This window comes from Pseudopipra pipra, chromosome 6 (assembly GCF_036250125.1).
Source record: "Pseudopipra pipra isolate bDixPip1 chromosome 6, bDixPip1.hap1, whole genome shotgun sequence".
Classification (NCBI taxonomy): Eukaryota; Metazoa; Chordata; class Aves; order Passeriformes; family Pipridae; genus Pseudopipra; species Pseudopipra pipra.
This window is the reverse complement of record NC_087554.1, coordinates 25323080-25339057: the sequence shown is the minus strand read 5'-3', so window position 1 is coordinate 25339057 and position 15978 is coordinate 25323080. Positions and strand designations below refer to the sequence as shown.

Sequence of the window (15978 nt, the reverse complement as noted above, 5' to 3'; positions counted from 1 at the left end):
CTTCCACACTGGAGCCACTTTTCATTGTGGAAACAGCAGTATGCAGTATTAATAAAAGCACCAAGCACAGAAACACATTCAAAGGCTTGTACTTGCCAGTGAATGGAAGACTTATAAAAACTATTACTATCCTTAAACACATTTCAGGACTGCTGTATTACAGCATAAGCCTTGTTTATCCAAACTTGCAATGGAAATGCTGCATCAGCTTAGCGACACAGACTGAGCGATCACCACAATACAGAGCACTAAGCTAAACACCCTCACTGCTTGATTACATTCCATAGTCATAATATCCTGTGAGCAGGACAGGTCAGCTGAGGAAATACATATTTGTTCTGAATTTGTACTCATCTAGGCAGGTTAAGATGAAGTCACGTGCTCTCAGAGAAAAATGCACCTCCATTAATCTAGGGGGAGGTCCTGACAAATAAACTCCATAAACTAACAAAGTGTCTTGGGGCAAACAAAAAGCAGACAGGCAGAATTTATAAAATGTATTTTAACATGTATTCATTAAGAGCCTCTTGTCAGACCTATATGTCCTGCAGTCACTGTGTCTCCAAAGAAAACAGACATTAACCTCACAGAGGGTTAATGATGGAATACAGCATTAACAATACAATACACCAATACTAAGCTGGAAAGGTATCACTAAAGAGAACAATTTACAAGGTATCCCCAATCTAAAGAGCAAGGAGAGAAGGCAGGACAGGAACTGGAAAGTAAGCAGCCATACTTGTTTCTGGGTAGAGAACTGTTTCATACTGTTTTCTGGGTAGAGAACAGAGAGATAGCCAAAAAAGAAGAAAACTGAGAAAGCTGAGAAAACACAAAATTCAACAGTAGTTTAACTCATGTGAAGGCAGTTTATAAATTCAAAGTACAGTGAGATGCAAAGGAGGAAGCCCAGGCTGGAAGAACATAATGGGGAGAACCACATTGTTCCAATTGAAAAAGAACATAGTAAAAGAAACATATAGCAAATGAAGTACTTGGCTCTCGCAATGTTCTGAACCCTTTCTGATGGAGGAAGTTTTGAGGGTGGTTTGGCATGATCTAGATGACAGCAATGGAAACCAGATACATTCCTTACTGCTACTAGCTTTAATGCACAAAGCAAGTTGCAGCATCTCAGTGACTCACAGGGATCTCCGTATGGAGCCAATTCAGGCTCAAGGGATGACCCAGATCCCAGTGCATGTAGAGCAGGGCTGACAAAGCTTGTCAGTCCACACCTTGATGGACCATGTGTAACAACAGGAAAGTAACCATGCAACGTCTGGAACACAGATGCAGCATCAGAGCTCCCAGAAGGCAGCAGGACTCCACCAAGAAGTTTGACCAAACTCATAACCTTGCAATGACTTCTGTAAATCTGTGCCACAGCTCAGTTCAACCCAGACAGGTCCAATCCACCAAAATTACAACAGAGTCTACAGATGAAAAGAGACTAACACCTTGTTGCATTATTTTAAAAAGTATTAAAAGTCAAACTCACAGCCACATACAGAAAAACTAAGGCAGCAGAAGTACTTTTAGCTACTCAGCATGCAGGCCCTGTGCTACACAATGGATGGATACTTCAGATGGGTTTTATTTCTTTTTTAGGGCAGATTTGACCTTAATCCAGCTTGAATTAGCTCATAATGCTTCCAGAGGGTGCTAAGCAGACCTGTCCAAGAAGCTGCTGTACAAAATAACCGCCACAGCTATTCCATACAGCATTTATGAGCAAGAATGTAGGGAAATTCACATGGTGAAAATAGGGGAATCACGATTTACTAGTTTATGGTAAAATTTTAAATTGTACACAAAAAGATTTGGAGCAGGCCATGCTTTACTGGAGGTAGGGGGTCACAAACTAAAAAGAAACTGGTGAAAGGTTAAAACATCTCATCCTCACAGCAGCAGAGACAGAGGTCCGGCTCCTACAAGATCAAAGAACCAGCAGTGATACATTCTAGCAGATGATGAGCACTCCAGGCCAGCCTCTCAATCTTAGCATTCAGTGTAAAATTACAGTCCCAAATGACAATTTTATTAGGCCTCACAAGTCATAAGACAGCAGAAGTTAGACAGTAGCTCACTAAAATCACAGGAGCAGAGAGACTGACATCCAATTACAGCTATTTTCTTTGCAAGCAGAGAAGTTATGACAGGACTTTGCCTTCAGCTTTCCCTGTTTCTTGTGTCAACAGACATGCATGTATCTATGAATGAGGGTTCTTCTGTGAAACCTCATCAGTCAAGCTGGGTTAGGAAAAGACAGACACATACTCTCCCTCTTGCACCCCTTCCATGCCTTCCAGATACAGAATCCAATAAAGTTCTCAGTGAAATGTATTCTCACTTTACCTTTCAAAATCTTTCCAAATCTGCTCATTCTATGTGGCCTATGAGCTCTTTTTATGAGTTCTGTTATTGAGTCCCTCCCCATCACAACTTAATGCCTTCCAGTGTTTACCATCAGCCCTTCTCTCTCACTTCATCTTACTATGATTTCCAGTCTGTAAGCACTGTTAGTTACTTGCCTCCTCTCTGCTCTCTTTTTCCTGTGTCTTCTTTACCTTCCACTCCGGCAAAGTAGTTTTGGATTTCCTTTATGCTTTTCAGCATCCTCATAATGGGGCGTAAAGGGAGTGTATATGTATGTGTTGGGTATTTGCCTCCTTCCCCCAGTCATGTTCCCCACCAGATTTTGAGCCTGACCCATCCCCAATATCAGGACCCATTCCATCATCTACTGCAAGACAACTCTAATGAAGACCATCACCAGACCCATTTCCTCCACTAGACTTTTCTCTTCTACTATGGCATCTCAGAGAAGTCTGAGATCTGACTCGGTTGGTCTATCAGGAACCAAAAGACAAGATCCTGAAACAACTTCTGTGTGCAGCACACCAGGAGACATCACATGGATGGGTGCATGCATGCCCACACCATGAATGCTAATATGAACAATTGTTTGAAAGGAGACAAAGTGTTTCTCCAGTTTAACTGAAACCCACGCCTGCAATCCCAGCTGCCTCATCACCACCTTTGACTCATTCCTCAAACCCTCCCCTCCTCCAGCCCCCATTTGTCTATGCGCAGAATCTCAGCTGCTTAGAAGAAAATTACCAAGCGACCTTACCTCCTCTATCCTTTCAACCTTATCTTCTCTTCCCCTCCTGCAATTCCTCCCATCATATACACAAGAATGTTCCCAACCCTTCTAAGCACTTCAACCTGCCTCTATGATTTTACTGTGTCAGTTTCTATCCCTTGACATTTGTCAGTAAACATTTGTACGCTCTGCTCCTCCTTCTCACAATACAAATATGCATTAACTTCTGGCATCTCTAAATTTCCCAGAGACTCTGGATCACAGTTTGGATGTCTAGGGTGAGAGAAGAAAATGCATTTACCCCCATATGTCCTTCTCATTTCTAGCTCTCAAACTGCACCCTATGAACTCCTGGCAGTCACTTTTCTTTTTCCTCTCCAGTAAACCTTCTGTCTCTCAACTACTAACTGAAGCTGCTCTACTTCTAGTGACCCCCTTCCTGGACAAAGCTCAGGACTAGAACTGTCATCATCATCTCTTTATTAGAAAAGGTGGTAATATTTTTGACTCTTCAATTACTCCTCCCTTGCCTCATGCGAATGACTGCCACTCCCCTACCATTACCATCTGTCCTAGTTAGAACAGCTGGGACCAGTTCATCACTGTATGGGTGTAACCCAAAACATGTATTCTATAGCCTTCCATGCCATTTCTGAGAAACTGTTATCAATAGACCATTTACACCATTTGCCCAGAGCAGGCCTGACTCCCCAGGCTATAAACTGGGTGTTAGGAGGCCTGCGAGATAGGAGGGTGCTCCTTGTCCTCACACCCCTTGTGGAACTCCCTGCCTTGAGGGAGGTACTGGGCATTCCTGCCTGAACTGGAGGATATATAATCTTGGGGTCTTGTGATTTTTTTAACCACTTGTGGGATCCAGAGGAAGACTGCAGACCACCACTCTCAACTAGACTGCAGACCACCACTCTCGACTGGACTGCAATCACCACTTTTGACCAGACTGCAACAGCACTCTCACCAACAGGTTTTCCCCTCTCCTTTTACTTTGGACTCAGGGGGCCCAACGAACACCACTCTGTTCATGCCTCGGGGTGCTGGGTTATACATTTGGGTTTTGTGGGTTAAAACCAATTGTTTGTCTGTATAATTGTACTTCTTGTATTATTTTATTAAATTGTTATTCTGACATAATCTCTCTTTTGAGTTGGGTTCATTTCCCCTGCCGGTTTACCTTTAAACCAGCACACCACCCTAACCACCCCCAAAGATGCTGAAAGAGACAAACGAGCGATTATGACAATCGCCACAACTTATTCCACACTGATCTCTGTTTTTGCTGCCAGCCCTAAAGTTATCTCATGGGTCATAAGCCACACCTAGGTACTCCTTCCCACTTGTTGCTGCAAAAACTAATGGATTGAAGCAGCTTGGTACAGCTGAAATTGTACATAGTTTCAGGCAGTGCTTGAAGCAAGCGGAAGAGATGTGAACCTGTTTCCCAGATCAGCAAGAATACAACTCAGAAGCCAGACTACCAGGGAGCTCAACAGGACTTAGAGCCCAGAGCAATTATATGTATAGAGGCTAGCTCACAGCTCCTGCTCATTTTGAACTCTCAGAAACATAACTCCTGCCTGCCAGGGCTGCTGAATTATAGCCCACACTGAGCTCAATGGGAGACTGTATCAACTACTGCTCAAGAAAGCAAAATACAGCTTCCTTCAATAGCACTGACTTGTAGCACCTGCTTAGTTCAAAACCAGCTCTGAGCTCCTGCAGACACTGAAGACCATTCCCTCTTCAGCTCCATTCCAGAGGTGGTGGATACACTAATTTAAAAAAGCACAGGGCACAGAGGGAGACATACATGATGTACACCCCTAGCTTTGGATTCCGTTTATATTTTCTAGTGTTCAAAATCTCCTGCTGCCTGCATTTACTTTCAATTGAGTTCTGAAGTGATGACTTAAAAAGCTAGTGCTCTCATCCTGATTAGGGCCTGTATTTGTTATTGCACAAATATCATTTGGCTTCTCTCCTCAGTTTCCTTCAAGAATTTTCCCTGTCTTGAGCAAGACACTTAACACCTTCCACATTTTTAACAAACCCAAACCACTGACAAATCCAGCCTTTATGTTTTGGGGAAAGTCCACAGCCTAAATTTATTTGCCTAGGCTCTGCTCTTGCCAAAGGCATGTTCTAAAACTCCTCCAGCTTCCACACAGAGAGGGCAACTTCTCTGTGTGGCTCAAGTTAAGTAAAACACACAACTAAGGTAAACCCAGAAGTCAAAAGTAACTCTGAAGAGGCATGTAAGTTGTCACTAACCTTGCAAAACCTTTCCATCCATCTTTGCCCGCAATCAAGGAAAACCAACAGCCAGAAGCATAAAATCAACAGCACCAACTAAGGTAACAACACTATACGGAGAGAAAACTACCACTGCAGAATCTAATAGCTAACACAACCTTTAATTTATATACATTAAGTGATAACAGATTGATACATTAATGCTCAATTTAAAAAAAGGATCCAGTGGTACAATACTATCTACCTGTGAAAGGGAGATGGAGATCGGCACACAGCATTCTTATCAGATCCCTTATACAACATACAACTATGTTGCCATAGCAAGAGCTTCCTCCATCTTTGTGCCAGGGTGGCTATAAAAATGTCTAGGAATATATTCTATATCAAGCGCAGCAAATCTGGCTCAGGGTTTGCTTTGTGGTGTTGGGTTTTTTCCCCCCCCGTATAAAACACATAAGCAAAAGTCATGACTAATCTCTTCAAAGATGACGGCCAAATGTGGCAGGCCTCTGAGAATTCCTACCCCTCTGCACAGCAGATCGAACGGGTCCTTGCCTCCCCTCTGCGCTCTGGAGAATGGGTAATTTTTTTTATTATTTTTCACCCTTTTAAAAGGAGGCAGCAAGCTGTGGGAAAATACTTCTATGGTTAAGTGAGCTTTACCACCCACAAAGAGAACAGGTCCCCAAGGGGCCCTCATCGCCCACAAAAAGATGAGCACTTCTGCAAAGCCTTACCCCTTCTGATATAATGATATCTAGAAATTCATCACTTTAACAATGCACACAAAAGGAATCAGCCTGCACCCTTCACTTTTAAGAACATCATCATCTCTCTCCAATGCCTTTCTGAATCTCAAAGGCAGCTTTAGCTTCCCAGCCATCAGTACAAAGAAAGGCTTACAGGACAGTTTGCATCAGCAAATACATTATACAAGCTCTCTCCTGCACTGGGACCACTGCAGACACCCTATGAAGACTCCTGTACATTTACCAGGAATTCAAGACCAGTATTATGATCATAAACTTCCCCTTGAGACCAGGCAACAATTTTCTCAGTTGAAACACTTTATGTACTGGAAAAAACACCTGTTTCAGCAATCAGCTACCACAAAGTAAGTGGTGAACTTTCTATGGTAGTACTTCAAGAAATAAAAAAACCCTAACACCACCACTCAAATACCTGGTATTTTTTTTCCAGTCTAAATTGGTCTGACATCAGGTTCTGCTTTTTGTGTACTGAATTAAAGGGTGCTCGATCAGAAATCTTTCCCCCACAGATATACCTAGACAAACCAAGTAACAACAACTACCAACTACTTCTTTGATTAGCTAAATACATTAAACTTATGTCCTTCCATAGTGGAAGTTTTCCTCAGCTGACTTTCCCTTCAGCTATTTTCAGTCCTGAAGTGTAGACACAAAGAGTTGCACATGGATTTGAACATCATCTGGAATGGTATCAATAAGATCATATAAAAAGATAACAGCAGTTTCATAGTGCCTCATACTACCTGCCTACATAAGGCCTTAGCATTATGTCATCACGACAAGAATTCATATTCCCTTGGTTCATGTACAGCTCCCCAAAGCCATTTTCAGAGTCTCTACATTGCCCAAAACAAGCCTTCACAAACTGCAAATGGGATTCATATTATTTGTCCCAAGGTATCTCATCTCATTCTGGGCTGTAATAATATTCACTTAGCCACAATGGTACCATTGCTTGGATCATCACTGGGAACAAAGTGAATGCAGTAAAGATCAGCCCTCCAAATAAACAGAATGTGATTGCCACTGTCACACTCCAGATTTTACTATCTACTGAAAGAAGTGGATCGATCCCAGACTCCAAACACCTAGTTCTTTGAAAGGCCAACAGCAGGAGACTGCAAACAGATCTTGCCTCTGGCCTAGAGTCATTCTGTAAAAGTGCTTTAACTGTCTAAAATCTTCCCTATTGTTTCAGCTTAATTCATAGCTTGAAGTACCACTCTCTTCCCATTTGAACAATGTCCCAAAAATGCATATGAAAGCCTATGAAGTGCTGGTAACAACAACCCTGCAATTGTGCCACCAGCTCTTCTGTGACACAATGGTAAAACTTTTAACTACTACTTCAATGCTCTGTATTTGAGACCTTTTAACCCTTACATATGACTTTCTGATGGGGAGGTCAGTCCTACCCATAGCTCTAACAACTCCTCTCATGAAGCAGCAGTAAACATCTCCAGATGTCTGGCGCACATGAGTAAACGCAGATCTTTCCAACTACGGCTAATCTCAGTGCAGTTGCACTAGTCAAAAATCCCCTGACACCTCAGACCTCATCAAGCATATCCTGTAAAATGAAGTGGCCTGCACTCACTCTGATCAGAAGAGTTGTGCTCATTCTAATCTCACTTGCAAATAAAAATTGTAAATTATGCTCATAATGTACAGCCACTGATCCAGAACAAGTCTTTCTATGGACATCTATGCTACATAAGCAGGCAATAGAGGGGTTTTCAGCTTTCAGTTACCAAAAGGAACAGAAAATGAGACTCTTGACACAAAATAAATATATACTCATGGAAAATTAGTAACAAACCATTCTCCAGTAACATCTGCACTCTCCGACAAACCTTGAAAGAGCCAAAAGTCATCTGCAGTAACAGCCATTACAAGGTTTTACAACAGGAATAGGAGACAATCCCAATACGTGCAACCTACTCCTGAGATGCAGTGTTTAACATAGCTAGAAAATACTCTATTCTCATCTACACTGAACCCCAGTATCATTTCACTGTTCCTGTTCATTCAGTCAATTTAGAGAATCACTGAAGATTTAGAGTGGAAAGGACCTCTGAGATGCTCTATACCATCCCCCTTCTCAAAGCAGGTTGAATTACAGCAGGTTACTGGGAAGTATCTCCAGTCAAACTTGGATACTAAAGACAGAAACCCCATAATCTCCTCAGGCAAACTGTTCCAGCATTTGACCACTCTCAAAATAAGTTTTCTTAAGTTCAAATGGAATTTCAATTTGTGTCCATTGCCTTTATACACATTGACAAGATCGAGTCCAAGCCCTCTCTTCTCCAGGCTGAGGAGTCCCAAGTTGAGTCTCTCTCAACCTCTCCACTCAAGTCAGTCTCTAAACCCTCACTTATCTTTATGGCCCTTCACTGCACTTACTCCAGTATGACCAGGCCATCATGCACTGGAGGTCAAGAACTGGACAAGACACTACAAATGTGGCCTTACTAGGTCTGAGTAGAAGAATCACGTCCCTCAGTCTGCTGGCAATGCTCTTCCTAATTCAACACAGTATACTGTTGGCCTTATTTTCTGCAAGGGCACATCTTCTGGCTCATGTTCAGCTTGCTGTCGGCAGAACCTCCAGGTCATTTATTGGAAAGTTGCTCTCCAGACAGTAGGTCCACAGCCTGTACTGGTGAATGGGGTTATTCTTCCCCAGGTGCAAGACTCAGCATCCCTCTTCACTGAACTTCATGAGAATTTGTTGGTCCATTTCCCAGTCTATGAAAGCCACTCTGAATAGCAGCATAACTTTCTGGTTCATCACTTAATTCTTCTAGTTTTGCTGTGGGTGCACTCTGACCCATCACTGCAGTGATGAATGAAGACCTCTTCTAGGTAACATCCTTTCTGCACTCAGCCATCAGAGCAGGATGTAGCCTGTCTAATTTCAGACGTCTACGGTATCCACACCAGAAAAGCACTCTTCTGAAGCTCCCTATATAATCAGTGTTAAATACACTGAAGATTCAGAGCACCTCAGTTCAGCTCACTTCAGGTGGTGAATCAGAGTTGAAGCTTTTTTTCCTCTGCTAACTATACAGGAAGCTTAGCCTCACAAGTCAGATGCCCCAAAAATTAGTGTAAATACCTCCCATAGTGCACACAGCTGTGGATTCTTATTTCCAGTTGACTCCTACCCCTCTCAATTAACACATTCCCAGACTTAGCAGATTGTGATGAACTATGGCTTGAGTTACAAAAGCATAAAGGAAAGACAAGAACAAAAAGAACTGAGCAATAGCAGGTTTTAAAGCTCACTCTTATTGTTCAATTGTTTAAGAGAATTATGGAAAATCTCAAGCTCTCAGGTGTGAAGAGGTGTTCTTTCCATATAGACAGTGATACATAAAATTTGTTTCAGAAATTAAACTGGTTTTGGAATCACTCAAGCCTTGAGAGTACTTAAGCCTCTAGAATCTAATAGGGAATAACATAAGGGTTCTGATGCAAGTTCATTCCATCTGCCCTACAGTCTCTAGTGCTTTGCAGTCCTAATGTCCTAGCCAAAGAATTCAAACTGTACCTGTTCACAGGTGTAAAAAGAGAAGTGTTTGTGGCCACAGAGCATGTTTGCTGCTAAGTGGAAGATGCAAGTGAACAGAGACATAGAGCAAGCAGGGCATTATATACAGACAGTCAGATTAAAGTTATTCCATTCCAGCACAGAAAGTACCCTGATGCTTTCAGTTTATGCTTTTATTATATGACAGTGTACAGCAGGAGCAGACATCAAAACCGGGATGAGTAACCGCTCAGACTCACTGCAGAAGTTAATATTTAGGATGTGAGGGAAAGGCTAACTGGAAACAACATACAAAACCTTTTCCATCACATAAATGTGTATGTTAATGGCTTTCTCTTAACACTATCTATCCTCCACTTTCAGAAGACATCTAGCTAGACATAACTAAACCGTCTTTATCTCAGAGGAGCATTTATCTGAATCAAAATCAATGCCGCCAATTTAGGAACCTTTGTGGGGGTCTTTGCACAGGACTAGTACTTCAGAAGAGACTGCCTGTGGGTCATTCAAATGTTAATTGCATCAACTACCTATCAGCCTTCATTGTGCCAGGGTACAACAATAGATGATGACACAGATTAGAGCAGCAGAAAAGAGGCAGATGGACCGCCAATTAAAGCACAGAGCCGGCGGGGCGGGTGGGGGTGGGGGGGAAACAAACTCACTGGTGTCTTGCAATACAGGGAAAAATTACTGAGGTACTATGAAGATGGACCTGTCACCAGTTATGTATTATGAGTTGTTTTCTAGGTTTGTTTTTTTAAGCATTAACAAACTGACTTCTATCTTCCAGGAGAGAGATTTCATTTGAAGAATGTACGCTAAGAAGTTCACTTTTTGACCACAATCATGACGTAGTATAACTCTGTAGCCATGGCTATAGAATTCATGAAGTGCAAGTCAACAAGGGATCTAATGCTATAAAGTTAACTCACAGTATATAACTTTATTCTGCATCTATGACACCAAACTACCAGGACATTTTATTTATGAGATACTCCACTGTGATGGGAGCAGCAACATTAAAATCTTTCATGGCTGAAAGCTGCTCTAAGAAACCAGCAGCTGGAGAGAGACAAAGGCAAACAAGCTGAGGTGCAGCAGCTAACCTCCATGAAGGGTCGTGGGTTGCAAGTGCATTATTGGAACACATGAAGTAAATTTTTAAATGAACACTTAAATAAGAGGATGTCACACAATTAAAGTCTTCTCCACATTTCCAAAATTCTACTGTTTTCAGAAGTTTAAGTACCATGTTGAGGAAATAACACCTCTGAGGATACCTCTCACCAGTCCCATAAAGGGACACTTTCCACCACTTCCTCCCGTAATAAGTTTCTGCATTTGCAATTCAGCAGTACAGCCTCTTTTTCCTTACATTTCTGCATGAAAGGCTGCACTTCCACAGAAATTATAAACCGTTCTCAAGTCTGTGATGAAGGTGACAGATTTCTATAGCACTCAAGTTGCAGAAGAATCTGAAGCATATTTTAAGCCTCTTATGTCATTTAGTGTCCACTGACGTAGATCACAGAAAGACCACAAAGAATAAAGTCACTCAAACGTTCACATCCTTCCATATTTAGCAGTACCAAACAGACTTATAGCAGAAACACGTAGCATAGAAAGCCACATGGCTACGTTCATTGATTCTATTATTCTATTCTAGAACTGTCTATTATGAAAAGCACGATTAGATCAGGATACTAATTCAAATTCACATAGTTGTCTTGGATGAAAAGCAGAGGCAAGCTAATATCAAAAAGCCAGTGATAGACAGCTGAAGGTACAGATTCAGAACAACACTCAAATCTCAGGTTACTGTACAGAAAATACATACCTACTGTGAAAAACATTAGAGTACAGGGTACATCACACACAGCTGTGATGTGTTTTCCCATCAACTTTTGCTGGCCCTCTGGAGCTCTCAAGTCATCTCTGTCCTACTCTGTACATCTGTGCATCACATTTGAAGGAAGGGAGCATCTCAGAACAGAATTAATAGTGCACTGACACTGTACATGACAGAACAGGATTAGGTCAAGAAGACTTGAGCCACAGGAGGCAGTCACAACTAAAATTCCAGGAACTAGAGATCTGCCTGCAATATGGTTTTGAAGGCAACCAAAGAAGCCCCTTATCATGATCACTTTCATCATTAGAGTGGAACTGAAAGGTTACTTGGCTAATTCTACAACTGCATCTATCACAGGTTCATCAATACCCATTTTAACTGGCTTTAGGTTAGAGCCATTGACTTGTATGTGAACATTAACCCTAAACACAGCTAGAGTGATTGGGAATGGATCAGGAACGGATGTACCAGAAGGCACCTTAGTGAGTTTGGCTGGTGACAGGCCATCACCTTAATTCTTACTAGAACTATCACGTGCTCAAGTAAATCATCCTGTCCCAGAAGGATGACAACATTTATCCATCACCTTAGCTAATTTTCATCCTGTTGAAACTTATATGCTCTAACAATTGTGTGTTAACAGTTGTTGGCTGAAGTACAGAAATTCACTTGAAGACATCAGACTTCGAATTCTCACAGGGAGTCAAGCTGTGAAGAATGGGATAGCTTATGTGATTTTGGGAAAACAGCAGCTGAACATTACAATTTGAAATCCTAGATCCCCATTAAAGGGATCAGCTGATTTTTAGTTTCAGACAGCTTGCTTTGGCAACTCCAGCAGAGATATCCAAAGATGAACCGTTATTGCTCTTGCAGAAGGTTATACCCGGAACAGGTGTGAGCTATGGAAAAATCTGTGATATCAAGCTTATTCTTTGATTACATGTAAATGTTCAGTCTCCGGTCTGAATCTATCACTCTGAGATAACAATGAAATCACTCAGAAACTGTAAATGTAGAGTGTTGTATCACTCAACCCTTACGCCCTGCTGAGTTTGGATCTCCCCATGAGGTGGAAGACAGTGTAACTGTGCTGGATTGCATTTTAACAGATAAAGTCTGTTGGCAAAGCCAGATCAGACAAACGTGACCTGTGACCACACAAAGAAAAATATTTTCTTTGTTGAGATACACAGAACTGAATAGAAGCCTATAAAACAAAGTGAAGCAAGACAGAAGTATTTCACAAAGCTAGGTAACTCTACCATAAGTTTTCATCTGTATGTCTCCTAATGAGTAACAATGTCAACCAAATGGCATCTGTGTCAATTTTTAAAGCCTCCTGCAAAGTTCCTTGGCAAACACTGATTCTCTTCTTCCTCCAAGCTTCCACTGAACTGAAACTAAAGCCTTCTTTGTTTCACTATGCCATCAGCGTGTCTTTGTCCATCCCAAAGCAGTCAATTACTAAAAAGCCTGAAGCAAAAGTTCAGAGAGGCGAACAAGAGGTCACAAGCACTTCAGTGGCAACGATGTGCATCTTTTTTTTTTTTAAACGTATTTACCGATTTTTACAAATATTTTAAAATGTACATCCTGGTCTGTGCTATCAGACGCCAAAAAATACCCAGAACTTGGCCATCAAATTACTTAGTAGTGACCTGCTCACAGTGTGACTCAGGACAAAGAGATAACTTATTACAAAAAAAAAAACCCAACCCAACAACAAAAAGACCAAACCAAAACTAACAAAAAAATCAACCAAAGAAATAAACACACAAAACTCCCCAAACAAAACAGTGGGCAGAAATATTCAGCTTAAAGAAACATTTCAAAAAGGAGTAGGAGGTGGTAAACACAATACTGAGCTGTGTGTTCCATGGACAGGTTAACACTGCTTAGAAGTGAGAAGCCAAAAAGTATTTACTGCTTTCATCATCACTTTAGCAAACAACCACTTCAACTAGCTTTTACTGTATGGATGTTTCCTTGGAGACCACAACGCCATCCCTTAGGGCAGTTCACCAAGGAGAGGAGAGTGCAGAGGGTGGCTTACAGCCCACACTATCAAGAGCCTTAGAAGAGCTGCCAAATGAACTCTCAGATTTTTTGATGAGTCTTGAAATAAAGGGGAATATGGAAGGCTGAAAAATATGCTAGTGTTATACCAGTATTTTAAAAGGTTGAAATAGGATGAGACTGTCAGTCTTGTCAACCTGACATTGATTCCAGACAAAATAATGAAAAAGCTGATATAAGACTCAGTTAATAAAGGATTAAAGGAGGACAGTGTAATTACTGCCAATCAACACAGACTTTATAGGAAAATATAACTTGTCAAACTACCAACACTTTTTGGTGTGATTACAAGTTTCAATGCTAAAGGTAACAATGTTGATGTAATATATTTTCACATGGTGTTTTACTTGGTGCCAGAAAGCACAATGATGCAGCATATCATATCAGCTGATAGGTCTAAACTCCACCAGTAGATAAAGAGGCAGGCAGGAAGGTGCTACTGGGGTGCGTTTTTGTTCCAGTGCTACATGCAAATTAGGCTGCTGGCATGGAGATCTCTCTGTCTGTCATGTTGACTAGTATCGCTTCGTTCTTTCCCTGAGCTCCCACCTACTCTACCCATCTGTTGCCACCTTTCCTATGCTTCGCCTGGAAGTGCCTTGGCACAGGGATGGCCACCAGTCCCCTGACTAGTACAAAGGACTCTAATCCTGACCTAAACCCTGCCTGACACGTCAGTCCTTCTGCCCAACCTACTGTGTTGCTGTACCAGCCTGCCTACTTAGATAATGCATAATTTTTAGTAGTTCATTAAACCAGATTGCTCTAAGAATTTATTCACAAGACAGTCTTCCCTAGCGTGGAGCTATTGTCTGTGTAACAGTTGCATGAGAACGACACTTAAACAACAGAAAGCTGTTCACATAAAGTAGAGCTGAAAGTAAACGTGGACAGAACCTGACAGCAAGAGCTTTGACATTAAGAAATTTAGTCAGCACACCACAGTAATTCACACACCAAGATCTCCATCTGCTGCTTTGATTTCCTCTCCGCATACAGCAGTAAGTAGGGCAGGGGACAGAAGAAGTGCAATTGGCTGTATTTTCCCAAACAGCAGCTCTCACTCATACTTGACCACAGAAGTCTACTGTCAGTTTTCAGAAAGCTGTCAGGTTAGGAACACAGGGCTTTTACTATCTCTTCTCAAATGCCGTAGAGGTTACATAAGAAATACATTTGGCATTTTTGCATTCAAACATAATTCAGAAATTACGGTCTGGATACATGGTAGGATGAAGCAGTTTAAGGCATTCAAGCTTAGATTAGCCTTAGGAAAATACATGATAGATTTTTTTCCTCAGCCAAGGCTGGCAACCTCACCCTTAACTACCAGGCCAGGGTTAAAAAGCACTTTTGAGCTTGAGTAGAGGTTTTTCAACCATGGTACTTAAGAAAGAGCTACCATAAGACTTGGCACAGGCTAACTAGAAAGGAAAGCATGCTGTCCTCACTGTAACTTTCAATGGCTCTGAAATATAATGGTGAAAATGACAATGCTGCTGACCAATATAATGATCATGAGAAATTCTCTGGCTATTCCATAATTGCAACCTCATTTTCTGTTTTTTGCCTTTCATGCCTCCTCCTAATATTTAAAATTTTAACTCTCCTGGTTTCTACAACACATAAACAAGTTTTTCAGCACAAATGTAAAAAACAAAAAACCAACATTTTGAAAGCTGAAAGCATAGGTAAAATAAACAGAACATTAAAACATAACACAAGCAGCTACTGCATTAGAAGAATAAATTTTAATTCAAGCCAATAAAGGCCTTTACTGTGAGGTTCTACAACACTGTAGAAGCCAACAAACCTTGCCTTAAGTAGGTTCAGCACAGGATCACACAGAAAAAATAGATCTTGTTTTTTGAAATGCCCATGATTACAGTTCCTGCCTTCTTTTGTTATTCTTGGAACCACAAGCACTTGTGTCTTGGGGCTCAAATTCCCAAAAAAGTGCAAGACAAAAAAGCCTGGCTATTTCCCAGCCACTAAAGAATAGGTAAACTGCAAAGAGGGCTGGAGAAGGGTTGAAGGCAGGTGTCTCCAGCAAAGTGGGGCCACACAAGAGTTCCGCAGTGTTGCCTGGCAGCAAGTAATTATCTGCCAGTGTGCTGTTTCCACGTGCCAACAGCCAAAGCCCACACAGGCAACAAGCACAGGAAAGTACACGTGTCAGCTAAAACTACAGGCCATCTCCACTGTTTCCTAAGGAAAAAAACCAGAGGTACTTTGGAGGCTAGGCTTTGGGTGGGCTCTTACTATTACTGCAACAGCAAGGTCTGGGAACAATGCACTCAAATCAAAACGTCCAGGGAGACAAAGTCTGGAAGATGTC

The 15978-nt window shown here is 41.6% G+C and overlaps 1 protein-coding gene across 3 annotated transcripts in view; it reads right to left on the bottom strand.

Moving 5' to 3' along the window:
• The window catches only part of AMBRA1 (autophagy and beclin 1 regulator 1), a 129180-nt gene that overhangs the window by 61829 nt on the left and 51373 nt on the right, over nt 1–15978 (bottom strand). The window lies entirely within an intron of this gene.